Source organism: Anser cygnoides, chromosome 2 (assembly GCF_040182565.1).
Source record: "Anser cygnoides isolate HZ-2024a breed goose chromosome 2, Taihu_goose_T2T_genome, whole genome shotgun sequence".
NCBI classification, from domain to species: domain Eukaryota; kingdom Metazoa; phylum Chordata; class Aves; order Anseriformes; family Anatidae; genus Anser; species Anser cygnoides.
Genome location: NC_089874.1, coordinates 99,401,642 through 99,418,132, shown reverse-complemented (window position 1 = coordinate 99,418,132; position 16,491 = coordinate 99,401,642). Strand labels below are relative to the sequence as shown.

Sequence of the window (16,491 nt, the reverse complement as noted above, 5' to 3'; positions counted from 1 at the left end):
TTCACAAAAAGCATTACATCATTAATTCCAACACAGAGAAGAGCAGGCTGTTATGATTTTAAGAGTGTACCGTAAAAACAAACTTTTAAGTAGTTATTTAGTCATTCAAACACCACTTCCAACCTCATCATCCTTAAAGAAATTAGAAATTGCAATTAGGCAATCTTCACCTAATGTTGAAAAGTAACTTGGAATAGTGGGGAAACTTTTCAAGATCCCTTCAACTGCACAGTTAAGATAATGCAGTTATCTTAAGTTAAGATAATAGTTTTCTGGAGATATGCTTCAGTAGTTCCAAATATTTAAGACTAATAAAATGAAATGTCTTCTGGAACTCTTTTGGCAATTGAAGAAAAGTGACTAAAAACATGATTACACATATTTTAAAACCATATAATGATTTATGTACAGCATACTTTGCTGTGTTAGGGACTAAGAGCCAAGAACATACTAGTGTTTCTGGAAAATCCGTGTTTGCTTTCTCGGTATAAATGATTATATGTTTTCAAAAGCCAAACTATTTGAATGCTCTGCACTTTTCCCATTTACAAATATTCCTAATGCAGTTTCATTGTCGCTTTTAGAACTAATCAAGAGAGAGAGGCTTGTTCCTTTTTCAGAGTTGCAATAATGAACAACTATCAAAAACATTGATATTTTCACAATTTGAGATGGTGGCTAGAGAGAAAAGATATGTCTTTTCAAAACTAATCTTTTAATTGTTTTTGCAACTGAAAGAAGAATCATTACTAGCATGTACTTAAAATTCTAGTTCTACCAAGAAGTATTGCTTCAGTTGTAGATAAGCCTTGGAAAAACGCACTTTTTAATCTTTTGTCACATATGAATGGCTCTGGATAGTACCAGTATTTCCTCAGGATGAGTTCCATACTGAAAACAAGGTATAATCAGCAGGATATACTTACCTGCAAAAGTTTGATTCATGTAGCTAACTAATGAAATAAGGAATCTCCTTTAAAACACGGGAAGACTGGTCATCTTCCTCAAAGAGGAATTATTTTCAGGAAGTTCAACACCTGGTTAACCAGCTTGCACATCTCATACAAGACAAAAAAATAGATTTATTTTGTTAAGCCTCAGAATTAAAAGTTATGGCCTATTCCTGAAAATCTGGTGTGGAGCTACTTTTTCAGGTGAGCCAGGGACAGAACTTCAAGTTGGATGGGAACTGTGAGGCAGATTTGCTTAAAGGTTGTAAAATTAACAGCCCGGCTCCTCAAAAATGGAAGGATACATCTTTTCAAGTGAAAAGACAGATATATTATTATTGTATATATATATGTATTATTATACAGATATATATTAAAATTCAAACAAGAAGAATTAACTCTCTAAAATAGAGGTAAACCAAGAGATTAGGTAAAACAGAAGTGAAACCTTGAAATGATTTGCAAAGGAAGGTCCTCTAGTTATTTTATTTTACTGAAGCACATCCTTTCCTTTAGGTTTCCTGACAATCTGACAAGTTGTTGTCACGAGGTGGATTGAAAACTGGCTGCAATATTCAGCTTGAAGGTTAATCACTGGTTGATCCACATGAAGCCCAGCTGGATGCAGCGGTGTACCAATCAGCAGCAGTGTACTCCAAGAGCTGGTACTGGGTCCAGGACTGTTTAGCTTCTTTATAAGTGACCTAGAAGATGAGACAGAGTGCACCCTCAGCATATTTTCAGATCGTACAAAGCTGGGAGAATGGGTGATAGGTCCAATGGGTGTGCTGTCATACACAGGGACCTCAGCTGGCTGGAGAACTGCACCAACAGAAATGTCCAGAAGAACAACAAAGTGAACTGCAAAGTCCTGCACCTTGAGAGAGAATAACCCCATGCACCAGTACACACCATAGGCCAACTGACTACAAAGCAACCTTGCAAAAAAGGACATGGAGGTGCTGGTTGGCGAGTGGAAAACGAACAGCAAGTCACCCTTGCAGAAAAGGTAGCCAGCAGCACCTTGCTGCATTAGGAAGAGCATTGCCAGCAGGTTGGTGGTGATTATTCTGCACTGTTGAGCTCTGATGTGACTGCATCTAGAGTGCTATGCAAGACAGACATGGAGATACTAGAGCAAATCTAGCAAAGGCCCATGAAGATGATTAAGGATTTGGAGCGTCTGATATAAAGAGTCTGGGAGAGCGGTAATTGTTTTTACCTGAAGAAGAAAAGTCTGGGGGGTGAGGGAGCACATCTTATGTTTGTGTATAAATTCGGGAAATTCATTGTAAACTTGAGAAAAAAAAAATTAAGGGTCATCAAACACTGGAAGACGTTGCCCAGGCCAACTGTGGAGTTTCAATCCTAGGAAATCTTTAAGACCCAACTGGACACAGTCCTGAGCAACCTGTTTTAGCTGGCCCTGTTTCGAGCAAGGGGGTTGAACCAAATGATCTCAATAGGCCCCTTCCAACCACAACTATTCTGTGATTCTGTGAAAGCTGCCTCTTCTGGAATCAGGCTGTTGAACCTGCCAGCCGGCCAGTTTCAGAGCTCAAGACAACCAGCAACACACGTCCTCAAGTACAGCCTCTGAAATTTTTTCCTGTCAGCTGAGACAGGCAGAGTCTGTACTACTGACCATTTACTGGCACAATACAGAAAGTATGAGAGGAAAGAGCTTTGCCAAGGAGAACTTTCCGAGGCAGGTTTTTATTACCCTGTTCTAGGCTATTTGCCTCATTTGTTACCACTACCCTCTTGTATGCTGCTTGTTTCTGAAGATTTCCAACTGCTTACAGGTGAGTACATTTTAGTTTTCCATGGTTAATATCGTACTGTTCCACACTCCACACTACTGCAGGCCAATGAGAGGACAAAGCAATACAAACATAATGATTAGCAAGAAGGAAATATGTTACTACATGACAAGAACATGGTATAACGTATCAACTTCTTTAAACATACTACATAACATTTATTACTTCTGTAGTTCCATAAAAAATTCTCATTATCACTGAGGGGAAGGAAATACCAAAAATGGAGGATAATATTATGAGATATAACTAAACCTTCAAGTTTTACATTCTCCTGAGCAGAAATGCAATCTTAATTTTGCAGATGAAGCAAGACAGTCGTGGGGTTTTTCCACAGATCCTTTCGCAGATTTCTTTATAAGGTTGAAAAATATATTGAGAATATAAAGAAATACACTGGCAACAGGAAAAAAAAAAAAAAAAAAGAATGTCGTTTGATCCTTCTGTTCCTTTTTTCCTGGTCTCCAGCTGCAGAAGCATTTGATGTCACCGAAAAGACAGTGATCCTATTCTTCCACAAACACCATCAGCAACTAACAGAAGAGAAGAACAATGGAAAACTTTGATAATCCTCCTCTATCTACAGGATAAATCAATGTTCTCAAAGCTCTCTGGAGCATTGAACCACTTCTTGAATCTTATGGACCAACTATGTGGGACAAATCACATGCCGAGGCGTCAGCTCATGACATAAAAAAAGTCATGTGAGGTTATACAGCAAGGGAGAAGCACAGCAGCAAAAGAAACCAACGGTAGACCACAGCTTCTACCATACCACACTGCTTAGCTCAGAAACATTGTATTTCCACATGGTTCTTCAGATCTGCTTCAGAAAGTTTACTGTGGCCTTCCAAACCACCAAGATATTAAAGATCAAGTACATAGCATCTTCAAATAATAGTTTATCTAAATAAAAATCTAAATTTATCAAATAAACTTAATTTGTCCCCTTATTTGCATATAACATAAGATGTAATTGGGATTCTCTAATTTGCCTGCACCTGCACTTCTACAGGGACTGAAAATGTGTATCTTTGTCACCAGACCCATCTCCACCATATTTCAATACCTTCTCAATTAAAATAAATGCAAAGCTTTATGCACCTTGTGGGTACACCAGGTACAGCCAGACTGGCCAGCTGTATATTGCCTGCAAGACAGCATTATTTTCAGAGGGCAAAAGACTGTGCTATGGTGACTTACCAAAGGCTGCACAGGACAGCACTTCATCAGCCACTATGTCTTTAGGCAGGTTCCTCTGGCAGAAATAACAAATGAGCATGAGTCCCTTTGGCTTTAAGTTTGAAGGAAAATCTTCCTTTCTGCCATGTCCTTTATCATACTGAAGCAAAATATGTTTTTTAAAAATATGACTGTTCTCTACCTGTATTACAAAATCATGTACATTGTCTGTAGTCCTGGAAGAACTCAAAATCCTATGGAGTAGACATGCAAAAAACCTTATATTTTAGTTATCCCTTGTGCCTTACAGTAAATCAGTATAATCTGCCTTTTATTAGGTTATTGGATGCTGTGGCAAAGAAAAAAATTTGGCTTTTAAGCACTCTGAAGTGAGTACTTTGAAGCCTCAGTAAGTGATAATCAAGAAAAATGGCACTAACATCTTATGATAAATCTTCTCTATATATTTAACTAGGATTACTTGTGAAGCCTCAGAAATTAAAATGATTATATATAGCCTTACTTAAGACTTGAGTTGAGTTTAATAAAGCATGTGATATTGGTTTTCAAAATCTTCTCTTTTTGAACGAAGGTGGCTATAGCAATGCCAGTCAAATGAGCTCTTTTGTGAATGGATGGTTCCCTTCACCCCATAAGCCTACTTGACAACACCATTTGTCATCAAACCACCTCCACATGGCAAGACAGCACATGCACTGCGGATAGGACAAACTTAGACTCGGCCCATGACTGCCTAGTAGAATATCTGTTGTTTGCTTTCTGCCTGCCCTTTCTACAGCAGTATGCTAATTTGAGTCTTTCTCTACCATGCAGCCACTAATTTTTCATGTGACTTGAAAGAATATAAGGTAACCTAGAACTCTTAAAGGTAGTAGATTTGGTTGAATTTGGCCAGCAAATTCAGAAGATATTAGTGTGGAACTGAGAGATGAACAGAGAGACAGTGCCATAGCACATGTCTCTTCCAGAAGTCTTGAAGTCAAGTTAAAAAATAACTTCTCTTAAGCAATCCATTCAACTAGAATTAGTACCTGAGGTTTCAGTGTTATAAAAGTAATTATAATTTTCCTCAAGGGAGGATTGAAAAAATTCTTGATGGCCATTAAAAATAAAAATAAAAATTAGAAAGCTCATGAAATCTCAGTTCTCTTGACAGTTATAAGAGCTTTGCTGCCAACTTCAGAGTCTTTTTTCTTGTAAAGTCTTATTATTTAGCAAGAACATGATCATTTCTCTATAACATTTCTCCATCTTTGGGTAAAAGAACTATCTTCCTGAGTATCATTACTAGACCCAGGTGCTCTTGTCTAAGTATTTCCAAAATGGAGGCTAATAATTGCGAGGTGCTTTAACATTTCTTGAAATGTAAAAACGGGAGGAAATGGACATAGAGAGACAATGGGACTGTAATTCTAAATAATATATAATTTAGTCATTCAATGTTTGGGGAACCTTAAGTTTGCTGTAGGCAATGAAGATATTTACTCTAACCTCTTTTCCACCTATATCATCTTTCCTACGTAATCGAGTTGCTCAGGGCCATCCAAAGGTCTACAAAAGTCAATGAGCTGACCTGGGAGTAGACTGGGAACTGCAATGTTCTAGCAGCAGAAGAAATTGTTCTGCAGTCATACATCTCTGCAAGCATCTCCCAGGTTTTGTTATACCACAAGGGAGACATTTTTTCACTTCTGTCTGTCAAGCTTTGTGGTCATAGACAAGTATTATCTGAATAGCAGCAGTTTCATGTCTATGCAAAGTTGTTCTTGAAAATTACATATGCACAAAGTACATATATAAAAGGCAGCTAAATTTGGTGCCTAATGCTTGCAGTTGTAGTGTGCCTACTTGAGTGCCTCATGCTTGTTTTGTTTTGTTTGTTTGTTTGTTTGTTTTTAACATCTGTCATTTAACACTGACATGTTTCTTTTCCATTTTTTTTAGGACTGGCCCCAGAGTCAACAGTTATGATAATTCAAATATCTATCAAAACAACTGATCTAAAAAAGCACATCTATAACCTACCAGACAATTGATTCTTTCATTGAAATATGTCAGGAGGAAAAGCTTTTTAAGAAATATTTAGAGTAGCTGGTAAAAACAACACTGAAAGTTTACCACAGTGGAACTAACCCAATGTAGACATTCCCTTGGGGAATATGTATCATTTAGATATTTATCTTCATTTAACTTACTGTGTCATGATTTTCTTGTTTGTAAACTGTGAAATAAATCAATTTCTGTCTTTAAGATAAATCACAATTCCAACTATTTACATTCAAAATGTGATAATTTAACTATTTTTTGGTACCAAAACCAATTATAAATATCTGTAATATCTACTTTTTTTTTTTTTTGTCTGGAAACATCTATTTCAGGTATTTCACTAAAAAAAAATCTGATAAAGAAAGGAAGTGTTTCAGTTCAACCTTCATCAGAAAACAGTGCTTGCTCACAGTTTTTGATGCAGAATTAGAACAGGGCAGCAACTATTAAATTCCATAACCCAAGATCCCAGCTCTCTTGGGATTCTCAAATACATTCAAAAACTTCCTGGTGCCAGCCACAAAATACAGTCTGAACAGAACCTGAATACATCTCAGTACTGGGCACTTTTGGGGACTTGGTGAGTGGCCTACATGGACCTCTTTTCTGAATAACTCTCAGCTCAGAAAGAAAGAGCAGTGAGAGCACATGCAAGTAACTGTAGACAGAAGAATGCTTTTGCAGATAGACTTGTAGCAGGAAAGATAAAGAAAGATAGCCTGGCAGCAGGAAAAGTAGCCACTGCAACATTGCCAGCCTATTGACTTCAGCAGACTGGAGGAGAGCTAAAAGAGCTAAAAGAAAATACATTTGCATAATGCAAGGATTCCTCCACCAGGACAGGATAAAAATGGAAGTCTTAATGTGCAAGTATTTTCTGAATATTCATCAACTTGAATTTTAATGGTAGGACAGTGTTAAACAAGGTATTAATAAAAGAATAAATACACTTACCTGAAAAATAAGACTTTTTGAACATATAGATATTGTTTGAAATGTTTGGGTGCCAGAACAGCTGAATATTTTATTCACCCTGAGCTTCACAAAGCATGAAGAAGGAACCAAAACAAACCTAGAAAATTTAAAAAGTAAATGGAGAAACAAGGAAGGATGTCCACCACTCAGTAGACTACACCAAAAGTTTCTGTGCAGCCTAGTCCCATTTAAGAGCTCAAAATGGTCATTAAAAAGTAGGTCCTACGTAAGTGACAGCCCCCTTGTTTACACTGCCCTGCAATTTCTTTGACCCATACATCATCTCCTACACAAGTTCCTCTATAGGGTAATTCTCACACTTGAAAAGCTACCATCCTCTATAAGACTATGGAGAAAGCAAAGATCCCCAAAGACAGCTATCATTTTCTGTTCTGCAGAATAATATACGGGAGATGAAGAAAGGGACAAAAATCAGGAAGGCATGTAAAAAGATCTGAGGAAGGTAGAATGATTTTGCACCTCCTATGTGCTTATGTCACATGGAAATTACAATATTCTAAATTCAAGTATTTGAATAAATGTTTAAATAGGAAACTCCTTCTAAAGTTTATTCTCCCTCAGCAAAGCATGTGTCTGTCCAGCATATAACTGTGTGAGATTCAGCATGTTTGATTTAAATAATGGGCGTTACTGAAAGTATTTTGGCTTTGAAAAAGGCTGAGCAAAACTCATGAATCTGACAACGCACCAAACAGTAAATTGCAGTTCTGAGAGTCAGTCTCCGGAAACAGTTGTATTTTCTCCACCTTTATTGAGCTAAGTTATTGAGCTAAGGAAAAGGCAAGGCAGGAGTGGCTCTGAGTCAAAAGTGCTTACTTATGACAAAAAATGGCAGAGATGAACCGACATCCTTAGAATTATATATTTTTTAAGAATTCATTATAATTAGTATATTAAGTGACTCTGAGATAATTAGTGAAACTTATTTGTCCATCCTTTCTGCACAGAATGAATGCTTGGAGAGAAATTGCAATAGATTTTAACTTGTTCATCATTCCTGTTTAGGACCCATCTCTAAGAAAGCAGAGTGTGCGGTTTTTGAGTGTCACAGGAAAATAACCTTCTTCATACTGCAGGCCAGAATATCGATGTGCTGGGAGGTGACACAAAGAAATATCTGTGCCTGTTAAAAAGGATACTGCAGATTTTCCCCTTTTTCCTAGCTTATGTGGCTGATGGGAGGCTGAGAATGACATATCAAAAAAAAAAAAAACAACGAGAGCAACATTTCACCTGCATATGTTAACTGTTTTGATTTAGCAGGAGAAAATGCAATGTTTGCTATGACAAAACGTCATCCATCCTTCTCATCTGGACGTCCTTGGGGAGGCTCAGGAGCAAGGAAAAGTGCAGCAATTCTCCATGGTGCTTTCTGACGAGTAAAATGGAGAGGTTAGGGCAACCAGCAATAATTATACAAAATATTGAATAATGTGATAGTATTCTTCCCATGAAGCTAACCAGAAGGGCCCATTCATCCTGATAACTTTTTAATAACAGCTATTTGTAATTGGTTTTGAATATACTTGTCCAGTACTTTAAGGGGCCTTCCAGTACCTAAAGGGGGCCTACAAGATGGGGAAAGACTCTTTATCGGGGAGTGTAGTGGTAGGACAAGAGGTAACAGTTTTAAATTAAAAAAAAAAAAACTAGATTTAGATTATATATAGTAAATGAATTCTCTCCGAGAATACTCAGGCTAGTGAGGCACAGGCTGCCCAGAGAAGCTGTGGATGCCCCATCCCTGGAGGTGCTCAAGGCCAGGCTGGATGGGGCTTTGGGCAACCTGGTCTGGTGGGAGGTGTCCCTGCCCATGGCAGGGGGTTGGAACTGGGTGGGCTTTAAGGTCCCTTCCAACCCAAACCATTCTGTGACTCTGTGATTCTATGTTTATTGTATACATTAACTTAACCTAACCAATAATTCATGGACACAGTTTAGTTTTGTGGTTAGAATTGAACTCTTCTTCTTGTCTCTGAAGACAAGCACTATCTCAATACTTTTAGCATCTGATATGCTATCTCAAGCAAATTATTTTTTCAGATTTTCAGACAGGTTCTTTTACGTTAAAGCTCTGTATTTATTTGGGGAAATGCCACTCTGCTTCTGAGTTTTAATGATGTGAAAAGAACACAACCCATGCAATATCTTCTCAGGTTGTTTTAGAATTCAATGGGAGGCAGAAAATAACTTAACCACTCTTATTTATTAGTGGATCAGGGACTCTCCCATGTGAAATGAAGTTTGAATTATATTTATCCATGGAAAAATGGCACTTCATTGTAATGTATGTGCCTATCCACTATTCTTAATCATTAGGAGCTGGAGGAAATTATTAGCACCTAAATTCAGCTTCAGCATGTTTGGTTGGAGATCTTTTGAAAATCTGAAATAATAATAATAATAATAATAATAATAATAATAATAATAATAATAATAATAATAATAATAATAATAAAACAATAATAATATAACAATAATATCTACCACCATACTAATGACACTAAAACCATCACCTAGTTACTTCTAGTAACTTCTAGTTGACATGGTAAATCTTTTCAGCAAATACGCTATTATGCTACCCATACAATTATAAAAATAGATAACGTTACCTGGTTCTTTAAATTGGTAACGCCATATAAACTAAAATGATATAAATATTTGAGATTTAAAAGTCAGTCTAAGCAGACTAAAGCCCCTGGACTAATTATCATCTTTCCTTACCAAATACCTTTTCCTGATTCTATTCCAGACTTTGCTAACTCTTACATGCCAGTTACATTACCTCTTACAGACCTTCTACCAAGATCAATAATAATGATCAGACAAATTATTTTACTTCATAAATTGATTCCTGGACTGTGTCCTCAGTCAGGTAGAACTGAGTATTCATCTCATAAGTAATACATTGTTTGCTTACATACCTATTTGACTCACCTGTACTTCCAGGATGTCTGTATTCTGGAACAATTCTCTTCATTTATCAAGACAAAGGACAAGACCAATTAAAAAAATTCCTGGTTATGTACGGTTCAAGGTGGCCTTTTTCTCTCTCTTTGCATTCACTGTTTGCATACACAGCATATCAGCGGCCTCAAGTAGAGAAACAAATATCAATTAATCAATTTCTTTTATTCCACAGTTGGCTGAATCCATTCAAGGATGCTGTAAAGCATCTCAGTTATGTACATTAATATCCTAATATGAAGAAGAATCAAGCTGAAATGCAAAGTTTAAAGCATAAAGTCTTGCCTAGCCACCCTCTCAGCCTCTTCGTTAGGAATTACTGGGCCTACTATTCCCCCCTTATCTGTTACGTATTGATTTCCATTTAAAACCAAATACTATAGAAACGTTATAGTTGCTATGGTCCTGTCAGAGATGACCAGGCTTTTAGCTTGGAATTCCACTCTGATTTTCCTAAACTGGTAACTGGTCCCATATGTAATCAAGTCAGTGTCAAACACCTTCCTGAACCACTCAGTGAAATAAATGCCAAATATTGTTTGACATTATTGCAAGTACATCACTGGTTATTTGGATTAAGTCTTGATGCAGTGAGTGCCAAAAACAAAATGAATACTAAGTATCCCAAGTGCATTCATAATAAAATTAAAATCATTTTGTGGCTACCATCATTTGGTTACAGGATCAAAGCAAAAATAATACTAGATGCCAAAAAATCAAGCTCTTTTGTTGTAGCAGAACCATGAGCAATGAAAAATTAAATAAATGCATTAGTGGAAGTATTTAGTATGGGCAAAATCTATTTGCTAAGAACAACTTACAGAAATCAAACTGCTGTTAATGAAAAGTTCACAAAAAAGAGAAAGGATCTGTTTGGTTTGTTTGTTTTTACAAACCTCATTGCATACAAAGTTCCCTCAGTTTTCCTGGCATCTTTCTATGGTTATAATCTGGAAGCAATAATCTTTATCAGAGGCTTCCTTTAATTATCTCATTCTACATAATAATACAAAACACTCATGGCAGTCTGCAGGAGTTATGGGTTTTGTTTCTTTGTCAGACTTCTCAGTGACAGACTAGTCCTCAACATCTGATTTCTAAATGCTTTCAAATCACCTCTTAATTTTTGTCACTGTCTGGAACCTCGATAATCGATAGAGAAAAGCTTATTGTCTTGAAGCAAAGCTTCAGGTTCTTGTCTCACATTTGATAAAACATGGACTATTATACTATAATGCACGGTGAGATGAAGGAAATCCCTGCCCCTTCAGAGAAGCATTCTGTAATCAGACCTTAATTGTGCTCTATTTACGAATTTGTAAATTCTGCCATTATGGTGTCTGCTATTTTTGCAAAAGTACTGAAAAAACAACAACAAAAAAAAAAACAGCTACACAACTCAGGTAAACAAGCACCTTGGTCGCTACATGGGCTGGCACTCACCTGCTGCCTGTTTTTGCCCTTGCCCATTCCTCCTGCAGCACGGCTCTTTCCAGCAGCTGGGATGCAGTTCCACAGGGAAGGAAGGCAAGAGGGCACGAAGCACTTACGGGCTCTGGTTTGAGGGCAAGAGGGAGCAGCACTGTAAAATTGATGTGTAACCACATGCAAAGTCATGCACAGACTGAGCATATGATTGCCGCAGAATGGCTCAATTCAGAATGAGAAACAAAAGGTCCAGCAGGGTGAAAGAGAATAGCAAAATGTATCTCATATCATAGAATTGTCCTTCTTGCAATAAACGTTCCCCTTGAAAAGAAAAGCAAAGCTGTTTTTTTTGTTTTGTTTTGTTTTGTTTTAAGTGTCCATGATTTTTGATCAGACTGAGAACATAGCATCACTAAGAAAAGGAGAATGCACAGAAAGCAGTTACATACCGCCAGCCAACATGACAGCTAAACACATTCATTGTATCAGAGAGATCTGCACTTTGTGCGTGGCACAATCTGGCCCAACCTCAAGTCACCCTTGCAGGCTCATTACCGACAGAGACTGGCACTGTTTTTGTAGACAACCTTAGGATGAAACCTAAAATCAACACAGATAAAATTACTATGACTTTATATAATACATATCTCAGAAAATAAAAAATTACACATGAGAACAATGAGGAGAAGACCAACTTCTCTCTTCTACCAAAGTGACAAATTTCACTTCTTCTTTGCCTTCCTTTTTTCCCTGAACCAAGGTTTGAAGAACTATTTTTAAGATCTAGCACTCGAAGCTTGGGAAGTCCAGAATTAAGACTATCCAAACAAGCATAATCCCAGTTACCCAAAAGGAAAACCATTTGATTTAAATTATGTGTTCACAACCCAATTTTTTCTATGCCCCCCCTTGCCTGACACTGCTCACAGAAAGAACGATACCTACTTGCAGACTAGGCCACTAAAAACTCCTGATTCTGTGCCTGCTTCGTATTCTACAAGGCTTTGTACATTACAGAAGCTGTCAGGGGAACGTCAAGGTGAGAGCAGATGTACGGCGTAGGAACCAGAAAGTCAGCCAGGTAAATGCACTTCCATCGCTGCTACAGATGTCACAGGTGACTGAAATCCCCAGGTTTCCCTCCCAGCTCCAAAGAGATATGTTTTACACTCCTCACTTTCAGTATGTCTTCCTTCAGGTGTTAGCTTTCAAGGGTGTGATCTGAACAGTCAATTCTGCAGCCAGGTCGCAGAGGAGTGTGCACTCCCAGCACTGCTCACGGCCAGCTCTGCGAACGGGGGCAGTGCTGGGAGTCTGCCGACAGACATTGTCCTGTTTGTTATGTCATCTAACAACAGCAACAAGAAAAAGTTTATGTCATCTCACAAAACATTCTTATTCGCTTACATTCCTGCAAAATAAGAGTGCTACAGCTATAGGATAAGGACGAGATGCAGACAATTTTTGCCACTCAGTGTTACCCACCCGTGCATTTAGTGAGATAAAATCCTATGGGGGGGGGGGGGGAAAAAAAGAGTATAATCATAAATTAAAGATATATCGTACAAGTGAGGAAGGTGTCAAAGTTAATATTGTCCAGGTAACTGTTGTTTTTCTGTTGTTTTTCTGTTGAGATCTTTATTTTGCCACTCTAATATTATTGTAGCAGATCAGCTGTGTGCATACTCACAGATGACAAGCAAGCATTATAAACTGTTGAAGTTATCAGACAGAGAATTTATAACTAAATATATAGAAGTTTAGAGAAAAAAAAATGGAAAGAGTTCTGCTGTGGATTAAAAGAAATCAGACTGCCCCTGCATCCACTGGCAGAACAAATCTGACCTCTTTCCCATACAAAAATAACAGGGGAAATAATTATGGAAATGAAGAGAAATGAACCATGAAAGGGTTACAGAATACAAAATGATCACGCTTCATGTGGCATACGGAAGGCGGCTAGAAATCGAGTGCTTGCTGTTTCTTCAAACACAACAAGTGGAGTTCATTGATGAAAGCCAATAGGAGACACATTTGAAGAAAGAAAAGAAGATGGTTCTTCATATAACAGGTGGAATTTGTTCAAAAGTAAACACTATCAGTACCTAAATAATTACCAGTAAAAAATGTAGACATATTGGATTAAGTTCAGATAAAAGCTACAAAAATAATTAAGGGAAACTAAACTAACTGAAAAGAAGGAAAGAGAAATGAATATATAGTGCTGGCTAAATGAAGCTAAGTTATGATTACATCTACAACAAATATTTAAAATGTGTAAACTCTACATTGGTTCATTAGCAGAATCATTTAGAAAGATACAGATACATTTAGAAAGATATTGCACAGATATCACGGAAAAAAACATTAAGTTCCAAACACTGAAGTTCAATGTTAGGGAAAACTTTCATTGGTCTGTGAAATTGAATTAATTGGCATAATAATAGAATAAACATTAGAATCTATATTCACTCGTAAGTGCAGTAGGCAAAACTAGAGAATATTATAACAGGAGGTTTCCAAAGGATTTTCTAATCAGCAATTTGGGGGAAAAAAAATACTTTCTAACCAAGTTGATATTTTTTTCAGGAAATCATAATTTTATTTAAAAATGCCATTCTATTGTTGACATTTCAAACTGCATTTTTTAAGTTGTTTTTTTTTTTTTTTAATTTTTGGTGAAGTGTACCAAGGGATGTATATATAAGGAATATAGAAAAGTGTATATAGAAAACTAATAACTAAGTCCTCCCAAAAGTTATTTCAAAAAAAAAAAAAAAAAGCATCCAGGGTAATCTCCTGAATCTGAAGAGTATACAAATGCAAAGAACTCAAAAGAACATCACAAGCATTGCTATTCAGTGTCACTACAGGTTTTGGCAATCTAATGAACTAGAAGGGATGCCTAAGCATTATCTGAGAGGAAAAATGACTTAATAGACTGCAGTCAAGACAAAGAATGAATGAGAAATCCCCGGCCAAGAAATCCAGCAGTCTCTTTCCGTTACAGCAGATAGGAACAGCAGGATCTGGGCCAGAAGTTCGGATCTGTCACTGCATAGCAGCACAAGCTGGACTTAGCACAGCCAGGGCAGCAGCAAAGAGAAATAAACTGGAGCAGAACACGGGTAAAAGTGGAAGCACTCGCTGTAATCCATGAGCTAAATGCAGACAAACTAAGTAGGGAATTATGTGACTTTTTTCCTCAGATTTTTAAATCTGAGGAATTTCCACAGGAAATCATATCTTAGGTGTACCAAGATTATTTCTCCAGCCATATATCGCAAGAATCATTAGTTATGTATTTCTGAAATATGATAAGGAACCTTTGCAGACCATACAGTCATTTAATTAATACGTGAAGTACCAGCTTTTTCCAGTTCAAGAACCAAAATTGTGTGATAAGTTCCTAATGGCCATAGTTCATCCGCGGGTCTGTATTTATACCAGTCTCATCTGCATAGACTGTCTAATGTGTTTAGCCTCTATGAAGAATTTGTTAACAGTAAATCAACATTGTCATTATTTAATAATCTGACTGTGTTCTATCCTGCTGAGTGGAAATAGTCAATTCTGGCTTTCAAACATCTTAATTTCAGGTCATTTTATTCGATGGGCAGCATTAGATAAAAAGCATCCAAATTAGAGCAAACATAAAAGTCTAACATGATTTCATTTGGCAAGAGAAATACACACTGACATTTCTTTTGTCATGCAAACACACGCCGAAAACGCGGGGCGAGAGAGAGTTGTATAGTACCGTATTTGTCATACGCACACTAAAAGCCTCAGAGGCAGAGCCACACCGCGAATAACTGGGCTCCTGCACGGTGGGTGAGGGCTTCCCTGAGGAGGCACCCCAGTGGTGCAGGGGTGAAAGGGTACCAGGGATCGGTAAGTGCTGCAGGACAGAAGAAAGGCAGGAGCTGGGCTGAGGCATGCCCCTTCCCATACATACGACAACCTCTGTCACCGCTGGCTGGCTGGGCCCAGACCTCAGTGAAGGAACTTCTGAAATACCAAGTGTTTAAACTGCTGTAATTTGTTCTGTTAGCACAACAAAGAAAGTGTTACAACTACTCTTCACTGCCTCACAAGCAGAATGAGAGGCTGAGAAAATGCAGATCTCCTCTAGACATCTATGGTGAGCAGCAGGACCCTCAAAAGACCAGAGCTTCAAGGTAGATCTTGCTAGAGATTTTCTTCAGTGAGCTCCCCAAGGAGGACCAAAAGGCTCTTAAGTTAATAAATAAATAAATACATACATACATACATACATACATACATCAGGTTGATGAGACTCGAACTTCTTCAAGCCTGGAGCATGAGCAGGTGCATCAGGACCTCCCCCTCCCTCCACAGTCAGCGGAGTTCCTTGACCAGCTTCTGCCAAGGAGCATGGAGGCACACTGGGAAAAAGGAAATAACCCAGGAAGACTGCTTGTGAGTTTAACAGTGCTATTTCCACGTGCAGCCATGAAGACATCCGCACTGGTGAAATGCTAGCCTGGTTCCTGGAGCACTGCTGTCCTAGGCCAGCTAGCATTGCACCAGCCAGTGCCCAGCGCAGTTTGTTGGCGTGCAGGATCAGAGGGTGCACCAGCACACTGCTGGCTAAACTGTGCTGTCGTAACCAAACGTCAGTGACAAATCCTAAAACCACTTGTGGGAGAACGAATAGTGCATGCTAATTACAGATTATCCATAAGGCCATCATGAGATTTCAACACAGACTACATTTTCCCTCTGTAAACTCTACTTTAAAAGTCTCTTCACTCAATAACATGATTGCCCATGACAGAGTAAATTAATAAAACGGTACATGTGATCATTTCAGCATAAAGTTTGAATGGACATCCTGTTGGCATGAAGGAAGTAAGATTTTGGAGAGCAAAATTGGGTCTACTGGGCCTCAGTGGGCTGATAATGCTTCAGTACCTGGGGACAGTCCCAGACACATTGAAGGCTGCAGCCTCGCTGCCCAATGCACAGGGTTAGGAAGGGATTTACAGTGCCATGGGCCAGCAGGCACAAAATAGGAAAGAGTGAAACAGAAGGTTAAATTAACTTCAGCATTTGAC

At 38.0% G+C, this 16,491-nt stretch overlaps 1 long non-coding RNA gene across 1 annotated transcript; it reads right to left on the bottom strand.

Annotated features, from left to right (window-relative positions):
- Window positions 1-6,786: 6,786 nt before the first annotated feature.
- On the bottom strand, window positions 6,787-16,259 carry LOC106035970 (uncharacterized). The gene is made up of 7 exons (XR_010829569.1): window positions 15,696-16,259; window positions 12,356-12,758; window positions 11,860-12,010; window positions 11,426-11,537; window positions 9,953-10,108; window positions 8,249-8,387; window positions 6,787-7,091 (listed from the first exon to the last, which is right to left on the bottom strand). It is a non-coding gene; the product is annotated as an uncharacterized lncRNA (long non-coding RNA).
- Between the last annotated feature and the right edge of the window lie 232 nt (window positions 16,260-16,491).